Raw genomic sequence first — 16471 nt, 5'->3', positions numbered from 1 at the left:
TGAGGTCCCGGGTTTGATTCCTGCAAAGTTCGAAATAAACTAATATTTAAAATTATTTTTTTTTGCGGCAATTTTTAAGTGTTGCTGACGGGCACCTAAGCAAAAGACTGATCACATTATCTTTACGTATTGGACGATTTATATACGATACTTTCTGTGAGCAGTGCGCAAGGCACCATCGGGAGTGGATAGGCATATGATGATGTTGAGTTTATGACGACTTTCTTATATAAGTTTGTATAAAAAAAAAAATTCAGTTGTGAAATTTTTTCTTAAAATATAATAGTTACTTATTAAGAAACAAAATAAGTGGAATTTTAATCCCCGAATTTGGATAATTAGTGACCGGCTTCACCGCTTTCGCGAAATATTTAAACAGGTGTAAATTTATTATAAAAATAAATCAACTAAGTTTATTCATAAAATGGATACGGATTTCAAATTATTATACATAGGTTCAGTGCAACAGTAAGCTGGCAGGGTGGACGTGAAATATTGATTCTAAAGGTTTTTTGATGCGAAATATTTTATTATTGTGAACGCCGATGATACTGTTTTAGATGTGTCTCACAAAGATCTCAAAACTGCAGAAAAATGTCTGCAAGAAGACTTTGTAAATCTGAAAAAACGGTTTCATGACGCAGGTTAAATAATTGATTCCAAAAAAACCGAACTTATTTATTTAGATTTTTTTTTCACCACAACAGGCCAGGAGGCCCAATTACAGTGGTGAATTACATCACACCCAGGCTTGAGAAAAATCACATTTTAATTTTTGTGTTCTCACCGGGAATCGAACCCGGAACCTTCCGTTTGTGAGTCAAGCGTCTTGATCACTACACCACGGAGGCCATCCAGTGCACTTATGCACATAAGATCATCGAACAATAAAATTTAAACAACACCATCAATTTGATCACGCCAATTTTTTTACGCCGGTGTCTCGGAACGGAACGACGTTTAACGACGTTTACCTGTATTTTTTTTTCCATACGTATATTAACATAGAATTTTATTAACAAAAATACATCTTAAAATTAGCTATAACATAATTTGGAAAAAATGCCCACAAACACTTCGGCGTCTGAGCGTGGGCAATTCCTTTTTTAATAATTTAAAAGTTTATAGCATATAAATGTGGTGTAACCATGGAAAAAGAAAATAAAAAACAAACAAACAAACAAGATAAACACTATGCTGACTAACAAAAGACAGGATTTATTTGCAGTATCTCATTATGAAATTAAATATTTTTTTAAAGAAGGTATCTATTTAAAATATTGAACAGTATATTTATTAAGGTTTAACTAAAGATTGTAATTTTAAATGGGATTTACATATTCGAATATTGTGTAAGTAATATGTAATAGAATATATATATATGTAAATATTATCTCCCCGTTAATACTTCACGAATTATTTATTTATCTCTTTCTGAATCAATTATACGATACGCAATAACTTCCTGGGGGTGAAACTCATATTAATTTTATTCAAATTTTGCGAAATTCTATGATCAAATTGCAACTACATAAAGATGTAAACCGCCAGTGACAAAACATTTCAATATCATTGACGTATAAATCTGTAAATAAATTATCAGTTTGGGCTCTACTTTGGAACAACTTAATTTGTCAACATGCGTTGCACTCCGATCCGAATTGGTACATGATTACAATACCAGGTTTACTAGTATGTAAGGGCTAGCTGTTCCTAGATATTGTAATAAATATGGCAAAAAGACACTGAAGTACAGTATATCCAAAATATTTAACATGTTTCCAAACAATATAAAAAATACTGAGTTAAATACAGGAGTGAGACGTATGCTCAAACTATCTATAAACGAAAAAACTTTTTTGTATTAACGATTGTTCTTAATTTTTAGTAATGTAGGTTAAGTATGAATAATCGAAGCAATTTATCAGAACCTGCTTGACGTTAAATATAAAAATAAAAAAAACTCGCACATGAAGTGTCAAACTGATCACTTTCATGTTATAGATGATCGAAGTACTTAACATTTGGTTTACAAATGCAGTGCCCTATGCACCACTGACTCGACTGGAGAGGGAATGATTATGACGATGATGATGATGATGATGATGATGATGATGATGATGATGATGATGATAACAGTAATATTGAGATATTTTGAAGAGTACTTGGAGCTTTAAATAATCCAACATCTTTTCAAAGAAATACTAAAAATGACAGGTTATGTTTACTAAGCCTTTTTATTTTCAAATCCGATAGAAATATACAAATTCATGTATTCATTACCTACAAGAAATACTTTTTCAACCGGATAATAATGTACCGACGTAACATTCTTTTTCACTTTAATTGTCCATGATACCAATTCCATGCATGATTTCTTTATCGAAGGTGAATTATAATCGAACAGTCTCTGATATTGATTGAATTATTTGTGCGCATAAGGTTATTTAAATTTTCACAGCAAAAAATATTAAATCAGATTACAATGAACGTAAGCATTCTGCACGTATGCAGATTGAAGGAAATTAAAATTATTTTGAAAGTAACAACCAATATCCGTATTTTATATTGAGGCTATGTTAGAATTGGAAAAACTAGTAAATGTAGGAGTGAAACGAGGTTTATATTTCCGTAAAAGGAAAACCCTTTAATATAAAACTGAAAATAAATGAGTATCAAGAACTTTTCCAAAACGTAAGCAATTTAAAACTTATTCACGTCATTTTAGATGCAATTTTTAGATCAAACGTGCTGTTTTCAAACTGAACTTTTCTAGGTCTTTGTTGCTAAAAAATTAAACTCATTTACCGTAACTTGATGTAAAATTAAGACACAACATTTGAAATGCCATTCCCAGAGCAACCGAGTTATTTTGATTCCAAGTAAAATGGTACCCACTTTTCTGGGATAAAAGTATAAAGCAAGTTATTTTTTTAAATAACTGTATTTGTAAAAATAAATAAAAAATGAAAACTAAGGCTGAAGAGATGCCGAACAAAGCCTTGGTAAAAATGTGTTTTTATATATTATAATCAGTAAAGAATGTGACAGTTATTTATAGTAAAAAAACAACTTCTTTACGTAATGAAATATTAATATTTTATATATTAAAAAATAAATAAATACAAAACATGGAAATATTTTCTACTATTTTTTTACAATCTTATGATTTTATCAAATTTTTTGGTAGCTGAGGATTGGATTTCATCCCCTAGAAAGTTATTAAGATTAACATACCGAGTCTGTCCAACAGCGTTTTCTAAGAAAAATGGCATGGTAGCTCGTATTGCTTCTTTTTAAAAATTATTACTCTATTAAATTGCATTAGTGAAGTAACTGCTGGGTGTTTTTTTTTACAATTATATAAATAACACTTATTTAAATAATTTACAGAACAGGTGGATTTAAAGCTTTTTCCAAACTTCAGTCAATTAATACGGTGATTATTTCTACGTTGAAATCAAGCAATCTCTTCCGCTTTCATTTGAGTAACGTAGAACGGTGATGGACCTTATATGCATTTTCAAAATACTTAATGTTATGGCTAAGTGATGTCTCATTTCTGCTGCAATCAAGTTTTTTTTTCCTTTTCTTGTTCCCAAATGTGTCACCGAGGTCAAAAATTGTTTTCATCAAATATTCTAAGATCAAATTTTGTTTTTATGTCTCAATGTCCGGGTGGGTATAGATTAGTCAATTTTTCACACAACTTGGTGTTATTTGGGATAGATCTTCTCTCTTTTCGTAGATCTCTTTGTCATAAACACAGTGTCAGGTGAATATGAATCGGCATGGCTTAGTTCGAAATCTTGTATGTTGAACATAGTATTCTTTAATAGATTGTTTACTATTATTTTATTACCCTTGTTTGTCTTTGCTACATAGTTTTATGTTATTTTTGTTCAGATTCTTGTATTTGTATTTCTTCATAAAACTGTTGTAATTAGGTTTGATTGTGTATATACTAAATAAATTAATAATTACAACAGAAATATGAAACATTTAATACAAGGGAATATACAAGGCTAGGCGTCTGCAAGGCTTATAATTTGTCATTGGCTTGTTTAAGGCCACTTTACACACGGTGTATAATAATTGTAAATAATTTTTTTCTTCTGTTTTTTTAAGTTTTATGTATACATGTTTCTTCATGTAAGTGTTGTTATTGGTTAAGGCTGTAAATGCAATAAATAAAATAACAATGAAAGACACCAAAATTTTTTTGTTCAGATAGGCGGACATCTGAATAAAGATAACAAATGACGTAGTTATAAAGGAAAAGTCTACGCGTAATATACAAACAAATAGGCAAAATAATTCAGATTTTCAACAGTAATTTTGATGAAATAAAATTTTATGGACGTGTGTTGGTGGCAAAAAGTACCGACGATAAAAAACGTCGGTACCTACCCAATTCTTTTTTTTTCTTTTGTAACGTAGGCAAAATAACGCTCAGATAGCATTTATAACGATAGGATGGAAATCCCCAAACGAATAAAAATCGAAAAAGTATTATTGCCTCTAATAAAGCCTGCCTGTTAGAATTCGCATATGAATAGAAGTTTACCTCTATTAAGTCGCACAAAATACAGAAAGATCAGTAGGTGAAAGGTATTTAACCCCAGACAAGTTACATTTTTTAAATTTAAATATAGTATTTTCTGTTACCGGACGGATAAAGAATAACCGGAATCCTCGACGAGTGCTTTGTATTCGATCGCTGGTCTAAGGTAAAAATCTTTAAAAATGAAATTGTGTGGAGATTAGTCCGCCTGGTAGTGTAGTGGATGGTACGTTTGTCTACCATGCTTGGAATCGTAGGTTCGATTGGTGGTAGGGCGTAAATGATAAGTTTTAAAAGTGGTATAGAGGGGAGACCCTTAAGCCCACCATCCACCCACAGCTGTTATAGAGTCCTGAAGGACTCTCTGTCAGCTGCGCATAGGGAAAAGTTATTATAAATATTCCTAAGGAATACAAACGCTATTCAGATTAAGGAGGGGGATGAAGGATGTATGGACAGAGGCCAACACGTCGTCCCCACCCCTCAGGATCTCCTCAACGCCTCTGTTTTTTTTTTTTTTTTTTTATATACACAAACAATTTACATAAATAAACGTATCCAAATATGCAAAAAACAATTTCTTAAAACTATAGTAGCACAACAAACATAGCTAACACAACAAACATAATTCAAAACACGGATATTTACAATTAAAGAACGGCCTTGAATAAAGACGGACTCCCTGGGTGGTCAAAGGCAGAGGATCTGAATACCACCCTCGTAAGGGGAGGATAAAACAAAAGAACGTGTGCGTTCCGTTTAAAAGTGGTATGACATATATATTTTTATTGTTACTGGACTGTCACTGGAAGCGTAAGAGTGATCGCCTTGCTTTAATGCAACAGATCATCGAACGCGCTGCATTTGGTTTATTAATGCAGCACTCTATGCACCGCTGGGGGAAGAGGGAAACAGAATATTTGTACAAATTTACTAGTTCCTTTATCGTAAAGACCTGATGTAAGGAACCAATATATCACGGTTAAAAAATAAACATAATAACATAGCAAATATTAACAAACATAACCACTTATTGACTTGCTATGTCTACCGATTTCAAGACGTACCTGTTTCTTTGTCAAGACACTCACTACACCAACATGCAAATACTAAAATAAACTTTTACCTTTACCATCACCTGAGTCTATTATAGTTTTTGTGTGTTGGTATAGAGAATTTTCTGACGAAGAGATGGGTAAGTCTCGAAACCGGTAGAGTAAAAAACCGGTCCGTAGTTATAAATACACGAAGGCTGGCGTACTTTAAGGATCCATTCTGGGTACATTATTGTAAATTACTTACGCCTCATCAATATATAAAAAATTTAAGTATGCCAAACATTATGTTTACGCCAATGACACGGCACTTGTAATTTCTCACAGACATCCATCTATTGCGGAAAGTCAATTATAAGAAGACTATAATTCCTTGCTTAAACAGTTGCATGATATGGGTCATAAAATAAGTGCAAAAAATACTAAAATTATGCATGTCAGATCCCCTCATGTACTAGCACTAAATCAAATTAATATAGGATCCCATAGTTTCAACTATCTTCATAATGGTATTGTCGTATTATTTAATTTTGAAAAAAATGGTGAAGTCAATGAATATGTGTACTAAGGTATTATTAATTATATTACTAAAATACGAAAATGATTACGGATGGTTATATGCAGCATGTTTAAAATAAAATATTTTGTTCCAATAAAAACATTAAGACAAATTTATCAATCACTAGCGGAATCAAATAAAGTATGGTTTTACTCTTTCTTGTAAAACCAACATTAAAAAATTATTTTTTTACAAAACTCGGCTCTAAAATTAATCAACTGATCAGCAAGAATTCATAAGGAAGAGGCACCTGAACATTTTTAAAAGCAAGGGTGCCTGTCCGTTAATACTATTTTATGACTGAAATAACAAAATAATAAAAACTTACCAGAAAAAATCTATACATATACATAATACAAGGCTAGCACAACGTGAAAGCTTGTCAGTACAGAACTTTTTATACAAGTGTGGTAAAAAAACACTTCATTATACAATCCCTAAAATTTTCAATAAGATTCCTACCTAGATCTTTAAAAAAATGTTGACAAAACTTTTAAGAAAAAAATAATTCAATGTCTAATGTTTAACAAGGCTTTATATTGATTTTTATTTTATGTTAGCAGTCAACTATTAAAATAAATAAAAAAAATTTGTGTGAAAATTACGTTTTCTTTTAGTTTTTAATAATGTTTATAAAACTTTTAAAATTTATAAAATGTCCATAACTTTTTTTATCTGTAAATAAAAAATAAAAAACCTGGTGACATGCTGGTTTCGCGGTTGAGTTGGATTCATTATTGTTACCTTTGTATTTTTTGTTCATTCCTACCTTCTTAAATAAAAATATGAATAAAACTAATATTAGTTCAAATGTTTCACCATAATGTTAATGCTTTAAATATAAATAATAAAGTATCTCTAAATTAATAAATCTAGATAAAATTAATATTATGTAGCTTTACTCAGACACAATCTATGGATTTGAGCTTATCCGGGGATATATGCTGTCCGGGGGTGGAGACATCTCCCGTACAGAAGATCCGGATAGTGTTCAGTAAACAAGCAATGTCCAGACTGCCCAGTAACGGAACACAGAGCCAATTACTCGAGTCGTATCCGTAGAACATTGAAACGAGATAGTAATCTATTGAAATTTCTTACCCAAAATTGTTTTTATACTGCTTTCTTATTCAGATCCCGCGTAAAAAAAAGTTCCATAATTTTGTAATGTAATGGGTTTGTTTAGATAGTTCTAGAATTACTTAAAGAAATCGTTACAACTTAAATTACAATCAACATATATTGTATAAAAATAATTTCAATTTCCATATTAAAAGTAACTAAATTCAGACGCATTATGTTTCCTAATTTTTTTATATTTCCCATTCTTCATCTAAATGAATTTTATGAGCAACTTTGCATAAGTCATCTCTCTGTTTTTAAAGTTGACACAAGGGTTGTGTATACCATTATTTGTTAGTTTTCTTAACTCTTGTGTGGCTGTGATGTCACACTAGTTAACATAGGACAAAAGACTTGATATATCTCGTTTATTTTTTTAAATTATGAATTCGTACTTTTTGTAATCTTCAAATGGACATTTTCACACCCGATTTGGAAAGTAAAATTTGTATAACTATGCTAAATTGTAATCCAAAAAATATTTATCATTGCTACGCGAAGAATTAATGTCCGCTTTTTTAGCAATACATCTATACAGATACCTTATACAAGAGAGAGCACGAAGATAGAAGTCATAACAAAGAAGACAGAGACGCTGTCCTAGGGCGGGTGTTGTCTAAAACAGTCTTCAGTTGGTTAATGACAGTAATGGGGAAGCACGCGCGTAACATGATCGGAGTATTTGTTATTTTAAATTTATTTTGCCATAACAGGGCTAAATTTTATGTTTTTTGCATAAATAATGGACGAAGAATTATTAAACAGCATGCCTCAATGTTTTTTTTTCAAATGTTTGAACTTTAAAATATTCCGCCTTTACCAGTGGTAACACGATGTTACATCACCGCGCGTTACCACTAGTAAAAGACGGAATATTCTAAAGTTCAGACATTAAAAAATATTTAAATAAACATGTAGACTACTGTTAATAAATACTTTTTCTATAATTTATGGGAATAAACATATTATTTAGCCTTGTTAGAGCAAAATAAATTTAAAATCACAAATACGCCGCTTATGTTACGCGCGTGCGTGGATCATTGTCATCAACCGGAACCGACTGAAGACATAATCTCTTTTAGACGATACCCACCGCAAAACAGCGTCTCCCTCTTCCTTGTTGTCTTGTATAAGGTATCTGTTTATAAAGTGTTGCTGAATTAGCGGACATTCATTCTTTGCGTACCAAGCATAAATATTTTTTATAATTATATATGGCATAGTTATACAAAATTTATTCTTTTAAATCGGGGGTGGAAATGTCCATTAGAAGATCCCAAAAAATACTAATTCATCATTGAAAAAAATTAGGCGTAAAGGAAAACTGAAAGATTTTACTGTAATTGCAAGTGTAATTTCTCTAACGTAAATCTAAAATTTAGGGTTTTGTAACAATTAAATTCATATTTTTTCTTCAGCCGCGTAATTCAGTAGTTATAATATTGGCCAATAGAGATGCAACTGGCTTGCTGAATGGTATATGATGTAAATTTACTAACCCAAGAAATGCAATGTATTATTATTAAATTTTTTGTGATGTGTTTTTTCCTGATAATAATGTAACGTAAAACATTACTTTTGATGTCCAAAAAGTATTGTAAGCTGCAAACAATCGGTCAATAGGAGAATTCGCTCCTGCTACTTGGTACATATAGAATAGTGAACATTATACTGGCGAGATAATTGTGTATGGGAAAAGTAGCGTAGCGTTAATTTCATAAAGTTTTTGAATATTTAATTAATTTTTCACACCTACTAAGAGTATAATGTCAACCTTACTAGATGCCTTTAAGAGACCTTATAGCCAGCCAGCACTCTCGTCTCCTCTCATGTTAATTCTGAGTAACTAAGTTCCGATGAGTACAGCAAAAAAATCTTCATCGACGGCTTTCCAGGACGGTGGGAGCCCTCAGATGTGAAAAACAGCCGGTTGAGTTGTGGCTTGTGGCTTGTGGCTCTTTTGAGACATTCGCAGCACGTGCTCAATGTCCATGTCCACTGCACTCTTAAGACGCTTGTTAAAGGAAGCTGCTGTGCAAATATTTTCTACACAGACTTACTCTCAAATTGAAATAAAAAGGTGCTATGATTCGCACCTACATAGAAGTACCGGCATTACACAAGAGTTGAATAATGGGCATTTTGTTTTTACCGAGTCTAAACTAAAGTTACAGATACGCATCGTGTTTAAGTTGCTCCAGCAATTTTTATTAAACAATTTCTTACGAACTCCTAAATATTAAAAGATGCCAAAATTCTCGACTCTGTCCAATATTATAGAGAAGATGATGGTCAGAGTAAAATATGTTGCACGTAATCAAGGTCTTTTTGGAATTACTAATTAGATCAATACGAGCGAATATATTTTATATTGTACATAAATAAAATTGATTTTACTGTGATTAAACTAAATATGATTTGTAAAGGTTTCCCAGAACCGTTAATTAAAAAAATAAATAATGCTTAATTGAAATACGTGGTTCCAGGTTTCCAGTAAAATTTACTCAAACTCGAGTATTTTGCGAAATTCAGCACAGTATTTGTACTTTCTGGTCGGTTGTGGTGCAAAAAATTATTTGAAAAAATTAAAATATTATTTAAAAATTTAAGTAGCTATTTTTTTCCCTCACTGGGGTGCCCCGCACCATAATTGAACATAATAAATTCAATATGTTATTCACCATTCTAATTTGATTGCTTCTTCTTTCATGGTAACTATTAGCCACTTGATTGTGGAATAATCTACCCACTAATGTCAGGGACGCCCTTTCTTTATTTACATTGAAATCAATATTGAAATGTCACTATCTAAATATTAATAAAATAATGTTAATTTACTTCTTATTTTCTTAAACTGAACGTTAAGGTAGGTAGGTAAAATTTCTTTATTGCAATAAGCCCGTCCTGAAATGTTTATAAATATAAAGCGTTAAATAAATAAATAAACCTGAATATTCGCTTGACTTCTTTGATGTCAACTCGATGGAATAATACTGTTTTATTGAGTTGGGCCATTAACATTAACTGATTAACCGATAAGAAGGAATCCACAGATGGTTTTAAAATTAATAAAATTGATAACACTTTATCATTTTTCACCTATCCTCTACATTTGCTTGTATTTAAATATTAATTAAGCAAATCCGGTTATATCCACATTTTCACATTATCATAATATTCCCATACGAAAAAAGGCTTACATTGCTCATCGCCGTGAACATCAAGCCAAAGCAAAAAATTCATTTTGCTTGGATAAAACCATAAAATTCTCATTATCGTTAGATCAACCGTCGTGTCATTTCCCCAAAGGGGTAGAAAGATAAGATAAAATCACAAAAACTACAAGCAGCTACGGGGCATTTCATCCCACATTTTGTACTGCAACAAAGACATTGGCGAGATTGGCACGATTGGCGAAAAAAAACAACATTGTACAGGTACGTATATGATACGATTTCTCAAAGGATCTCTAACATTTTACTTTTATTTTCATTACGTACAACTTTGTACACTTACGTTCTTTGTTTCTTATCTTGATTGGCTGGCTAGGAGTTTACTGCGTTTATTCGGGATATTTTTAGTATTACTTAAACCACTTATGTGTTTAATGAGTGAAGAATAATAAAAAAATACCGCGGTTTCCTGATACATAAATAGTTTTTATTAAAAAAAAATAATTTGATTAATATTACTCATTTTTTTAACGGTTTTTTTAAAGAATAGCAAATAAAAGTTTACGTACGAGTATTTACATATCGTTGGCTGTTAAACGGCTTTTTTGGCACCCTTTTCATACTGTGTAATACTTATTTATTTATTTTTATTTATTTATTTGACACTTTATATACATATACAATAAATATACATATAAAGGCGGGCATATTGCCTTAAGGCAATTTCTTCCTACCTACCCAAACCGTTCAGTTTGAAAAAATTATAAATACATGGACATATTAAATCGTACAATTTTATACAAAAATTAAAAGCAAAGATTAACAAAAATAAATATATTAAAAAAAAAATAACACCATACTATGAAGAGAGGAAAGGGGATGGGAAGGAAAGAAGAAGGATAAAGGAACAATTTAAATATTTAGATTGTGACATTTCAATCTTGAATTAAATGTAAATCAAGAAGGGGTCTCTAACATTAGTGGGTAGATTATTCCACAATCGAGCGGCTACTGCTGTGAAAGAGGAGGCAAGACAATTAGAGCAATGACAGGGTATTAAAAGGGTTCTCTTGTTACTAGAACGAAGATATAGTCCGTGTTGTGAAAGAGGTTGGATAAGCTCTCTCAGATAAACAGGTGAAGTGGGCTTATTTAAAATATTGTGAAGGGGTGATAGAATGTGAATGTTTCTTCTATGCCTGATCTGAGCCAGTGTAGTTGCGTGCGATACTCGGTTATGTGGTCAAATTTGCGAAGATTAAAGACATAACGAATACAAATATTCTGCAATCGTATACTTATTACGTAATACTTACATATGTGTATGCCTATAAACCTGAATTTGTTTAAATTCGAATATTTCTTATAGTTTTAAAACAAAATATAAACTTATCCGTACTATTTACTTAAAGGGACGTATTAACGCATTTACAGTTTATGTGGTTTGTCCATAGATATAGATTCCGTTAACTTAAAAAAATACTTCTTAGTACACTTTATTAAAACCACCGTAGAAGAATCAGTGCGTAGATTTTCACGGTTGTTATCAATACGTAGAGTTATTTTTGGTAATTTTGTGTAGATTTGTTCTATTGCGAGGGCTAACTTCAGGGTAAACTGTGTATAAAATAATTTCAAATACTAGTAGTTTGTATCAGGCATCATTCGACACATGGCGAGAAATGGGCAAAAACAGTTGACTCGAAGACCCCGAAAAAAAATAAGTACGGGGCGGCGCGGCGGCGAATTATTTTTTTTTAAAAATAAACGTGCCAAACTGAGTCAATACTACGTGTACAAAAAAAATTACATAACAAAGCCAATTCGGAGACAAAAGACGACATTTAATTTAAATATTAAATGTCGTCTTTTGTCTCCGAATTGGCTTTGTTATGTAATTTTTTTTTAGCTAAAATAGCAACTTCCGTGTTTTCTAAATAATTTTTCCTCAGTTTGAGGAAAAACTATTTTTTTGGTTATTAATTGTTAAGTATCAGTTTACCTATGTTCGTTCATTATTCAATGTCCGCTCCCTAGTTGGAGCATATGGTCTCCAAAAAGACCCTCCAAGCATCTCTGTTGGCTGCCAGCTCTTGCGCATCCTCTTAAGTCAGGTTCGCGTTCCGTAGTTCTGACATGAACTGCCGACAGTCAGCAGTGGACGTCCAGGACGTCGAAAACCTGATGCCTTGTAAAATAGGCAAGCGTGGTTGAGGCATTCGCAGCACATGGCCAAGCCAACCGTAAAGCCTCCGCTTGATGACAGTTGTCACCGGAGTTTGCTGCGTCCGTTCTCTTATTACTTCATTCCTTTCAAAGTTAAACCACCGCACACCCAATATTCTTCTGAGACACCTATTCTCAAAACTCAGAAATTTGTTGCTTTGGGCCCTAGTGAGGTGCCACGGTTCACATCCGTAAAGGAGAACAGGTGTTATGCAGGCGTTATATAGGCGGCATTTGGTTTTCACTGAGCAAATATCCAATCTCCAGACAGCCTTCATACTATTGAATGTGGCACCTGCTATTCCTAGCCGCACTCCCAATTAAAAGCTGTCGTTTTCCGTAACATATACTCCCAGATATTTGAAACTCTCGACCCTTTCGATGACTTGGTTTGACGGTTTGAGTCAGGGGATTTAGGGCATCAAGGAATAAAGTGTTACACAGTACATGGGGTTTTGCAAAATTGATTTTTAAACGAATGCATGTGGAGTACCTATTTAGGCTATCTATAGTGGCCTGAAACCCCTGACTGAATCGTCAGTTAAAACCGCATCATCGGCATACTCGCAGAGAATTACACCTATATAACTAAGAAATATTTTTTTTCTATTAGAATACTTTAAAGCCAAACTTTAACCTCTTTTTACAGTAGTAAATTCGAAATTTTTACACAGTTACATGCCTGTGTAAAGAGATAGATAATGGGTCTTTTTCCAAAAAAATACAAAATTTTATAGTTAATCCGGAGACAAAAGATGTTATTTAATATTTATGAATCTTTTTATGCATTTAAAATACCTCATTTGGCATTCTTTTTTCACTCTTACAATTAGAAAAATAAAATAAATCTCCATACATTGACGGCCCACGGACAGGGTGATATGGAGGTGAACGGAAGAGGCCTTTAATTGGGGGTAAAGGATATGGCCTGAGAAAGAAGGATAAGTATATATCGATTCACACAACTAGTACATAAATACATCATTTTCTACAGAACACACAGTTTACCATGAAGATGACTTCTTCAATGGCAACTGAAACATCATCCAAAAAAAAACCATACACGCCCTAGAAAAGGCTTACTAATATTTTTGAATATATTGAGTTTTTCTACTGACATTTCTTTGTGAAAATGCATTTTAATTATAATAATAAAAATATTTTATAGTTTTATTCCACTTTTATTTATAATTTTTTACCACGATTTTTTGTCACGACGAAACCCGGTCACTGGTAAAAAATTATAAAAAATTATAAATAAAAGTGGAATAAAACTATAAATTATTTTTATTATAATAATTAATATTTTCGAATTTTTATTTTATTTAAAAAAGAAAAGTTCAAAGTTATGATGATGATCTATCTACAATATTATTCGCAAAATATTGCTGTTTAAAAATTTTAAAAAACACGTCAATAAATTGAAAAACTGAGTCATATATAAGAAAATGATATTTGTACCAAGATAATAAATATTATTACTTTGTAATAACCGTTTCGAGGATTTTCGACAGGCACTATCAACATGACATTCAAAGTATTTAGTAAGGCAATGAAAACGGTAATCTTATAAATAACTGTTTCATCCTTATATAATAATCTTCAATACATAATAGTAACGATGTAAAGGGGATAAAGCTTTTATAACATACGCTTATGACCTCAACATTATTATTTGACGATGTCGTAAAATTTTATTGCATTTAAAGTACGTACATATAAGCGTAAACTTTATCCTTTAACTTATAATGATAGTATTGATAATATTATTCATTATATTTGTTTGTAAAATATCTTTTTTAATTACTTTTACTTTAAAATATTACAACAGAGATTAAGAACGTTTTAGAGAATGTAATACAGAGGTCTAGGCATCTACAGGGCTTATGACCTGTCAATGACTGGTTTAAGTGGCTACTTACACACTGAGTAACATTCACCATTCTGCCCATATTTGAACATCTTTGTTCCTTCTATTCTTTCATCTGTTGATGTTAGTGAAGTTAAAGAGCTGAAATCTTTATTTATGCGGGTGAAATTGATGAAATAATTCAATTAGATGTAATTGAATTATTTCACCTACATACAAGGCAACGCCTGAAGATGTTATTTTTAACTTCACAAACATCAACAAATAAAATAATTTAAGGAATATAGATGTTCAAATATGGGCAGAATGATGAATGTTACACAGTGTGTAAAGTGGCCATTTAAACCAACCATTGACAGGTCATAATCCCTGTAGATGCCTAGACTTCTATAATACCTTCTCTTAAATGTTCTTCATCTCTGTTGTAAAACGTTAATATTAACAGCCCCCCAGAAGGTTGAATCCAGTTCTTGTCTACAAAAATTTGGACAAACTTAAAATATTATTTTACTTTTATTTTGTTAATGAAAAACAGCAAAACAATTAATGTTAAATATTTTAAAATGTAAGTATGAAATAAAGTAATCCACAAAAATATATTTTATGAAATCCAGTGAAGTTGCAACAAAAAACATAAATATGAAAAAAAAAAAAAGAGTGTGTGTGTGTATGTGGGGTGTGGGGTTATGGTGAGAGTAGGTTTATGCGTGTGCATGATGTGTATCATGATTAGAAATTGGATTGCAATATAATGAAAAACCATTTTTTTTATACAAAAACAGAAAAAAAAAAACTATTTTAAAACTCCTATTTAAAATGACGATTTTCAACAATTAGGTATATAATATTATCTTTTGCGTAGAAAAATAATTTGTTATTCCAAACTTAGCGAATAATGAGATAATTCTGGGCATAGTCATACAAACTGCCGGTAGACGAAATATAAATAGAATATGTTAAGGTGTGCGACGTGATCGAAAACGATGTGTTAACAAAAAAAAGTATATTTATTTACAGATACACTGGGAAAGTGTTTTTATTTATTTATTTTTGCATGTAAGTACATTTATATAATTTCAATTTGAATATTACATTTTTTTTAAATATTCTCCAATAAAGAGATAAGCTTTTATTAATAAAATTAGGTACTTTGCTTTATTATTCATTTAATTTTTTAAACACTTTATATACACACATGGTGTTCTTTAAAACCAGTCTTATCCAAAACTACGATGGTCAGTATGAGCAAGTTGACATAGTGGCACATTAAAATAATTTTTTAAAACGACTAAAATCTTAAAAAATAAATAAAATACAAATGGTTACTTATTCCTGTAGGGGAGAAAAGAGGAGGCGGGAGCCTGATACACTGTCAACCGCACGGCTGCGCCCCCCTGGTTTCTCCCCTGCAGAAGTAAGCAACCATTTGTTTTTTTTAATATTTTATTTTTGAAAAATATTTTCTTAAATATGCTTATATGTCTTCTCGACAATACTGATTATCGTGGTTTCGGATGTGATAGGGCTTAAATAACACATGTATACAGTTTATATATAGAGGAGGGCATATTGCCTTAATACGATTTCTCCCTACCTACCCAAGCCGTTCAATTTGAGAAAATTAGTGGTGTATGAAGATATTGTTGGTATATTATAATACTTTTGTCATTATAATATACAAAACACATTATAATATGAAAAACACATATGTTTTTAGAAATAAAATTGACTAAATATCTTCATTTTATTATGAAAAGATAGGGGGGTAAAAAGGGAAGGAAAGGGGGGTGAAAAAGGATTAACTCAAATATTCAGGAAGTGACATTTTATACGTGATTATTATTTCTAATATATAAAAAAATACACGCAAACTCAATCAGTGGCTGTGAGTATTTACATCTC

This window comes from Micrasema longulum, unplaced genomic scaffold, assembly GCF_059751315.1.
Source record: "Micrasema longulum isolate JH-2025_06_02 unplaced genomic scaffold, ASM5975131v1 h1tg002474l, whole genome shotgun sequence".
Lineage (NCBI taxonomy): Eukaryota > Metazoa > Arthropoda > Insecta > Trichoptera > Brachycentridae > Micrasema > Micrasema longulum.
This window is presented reverse-complemented; position numbering follows the sequence as displayed.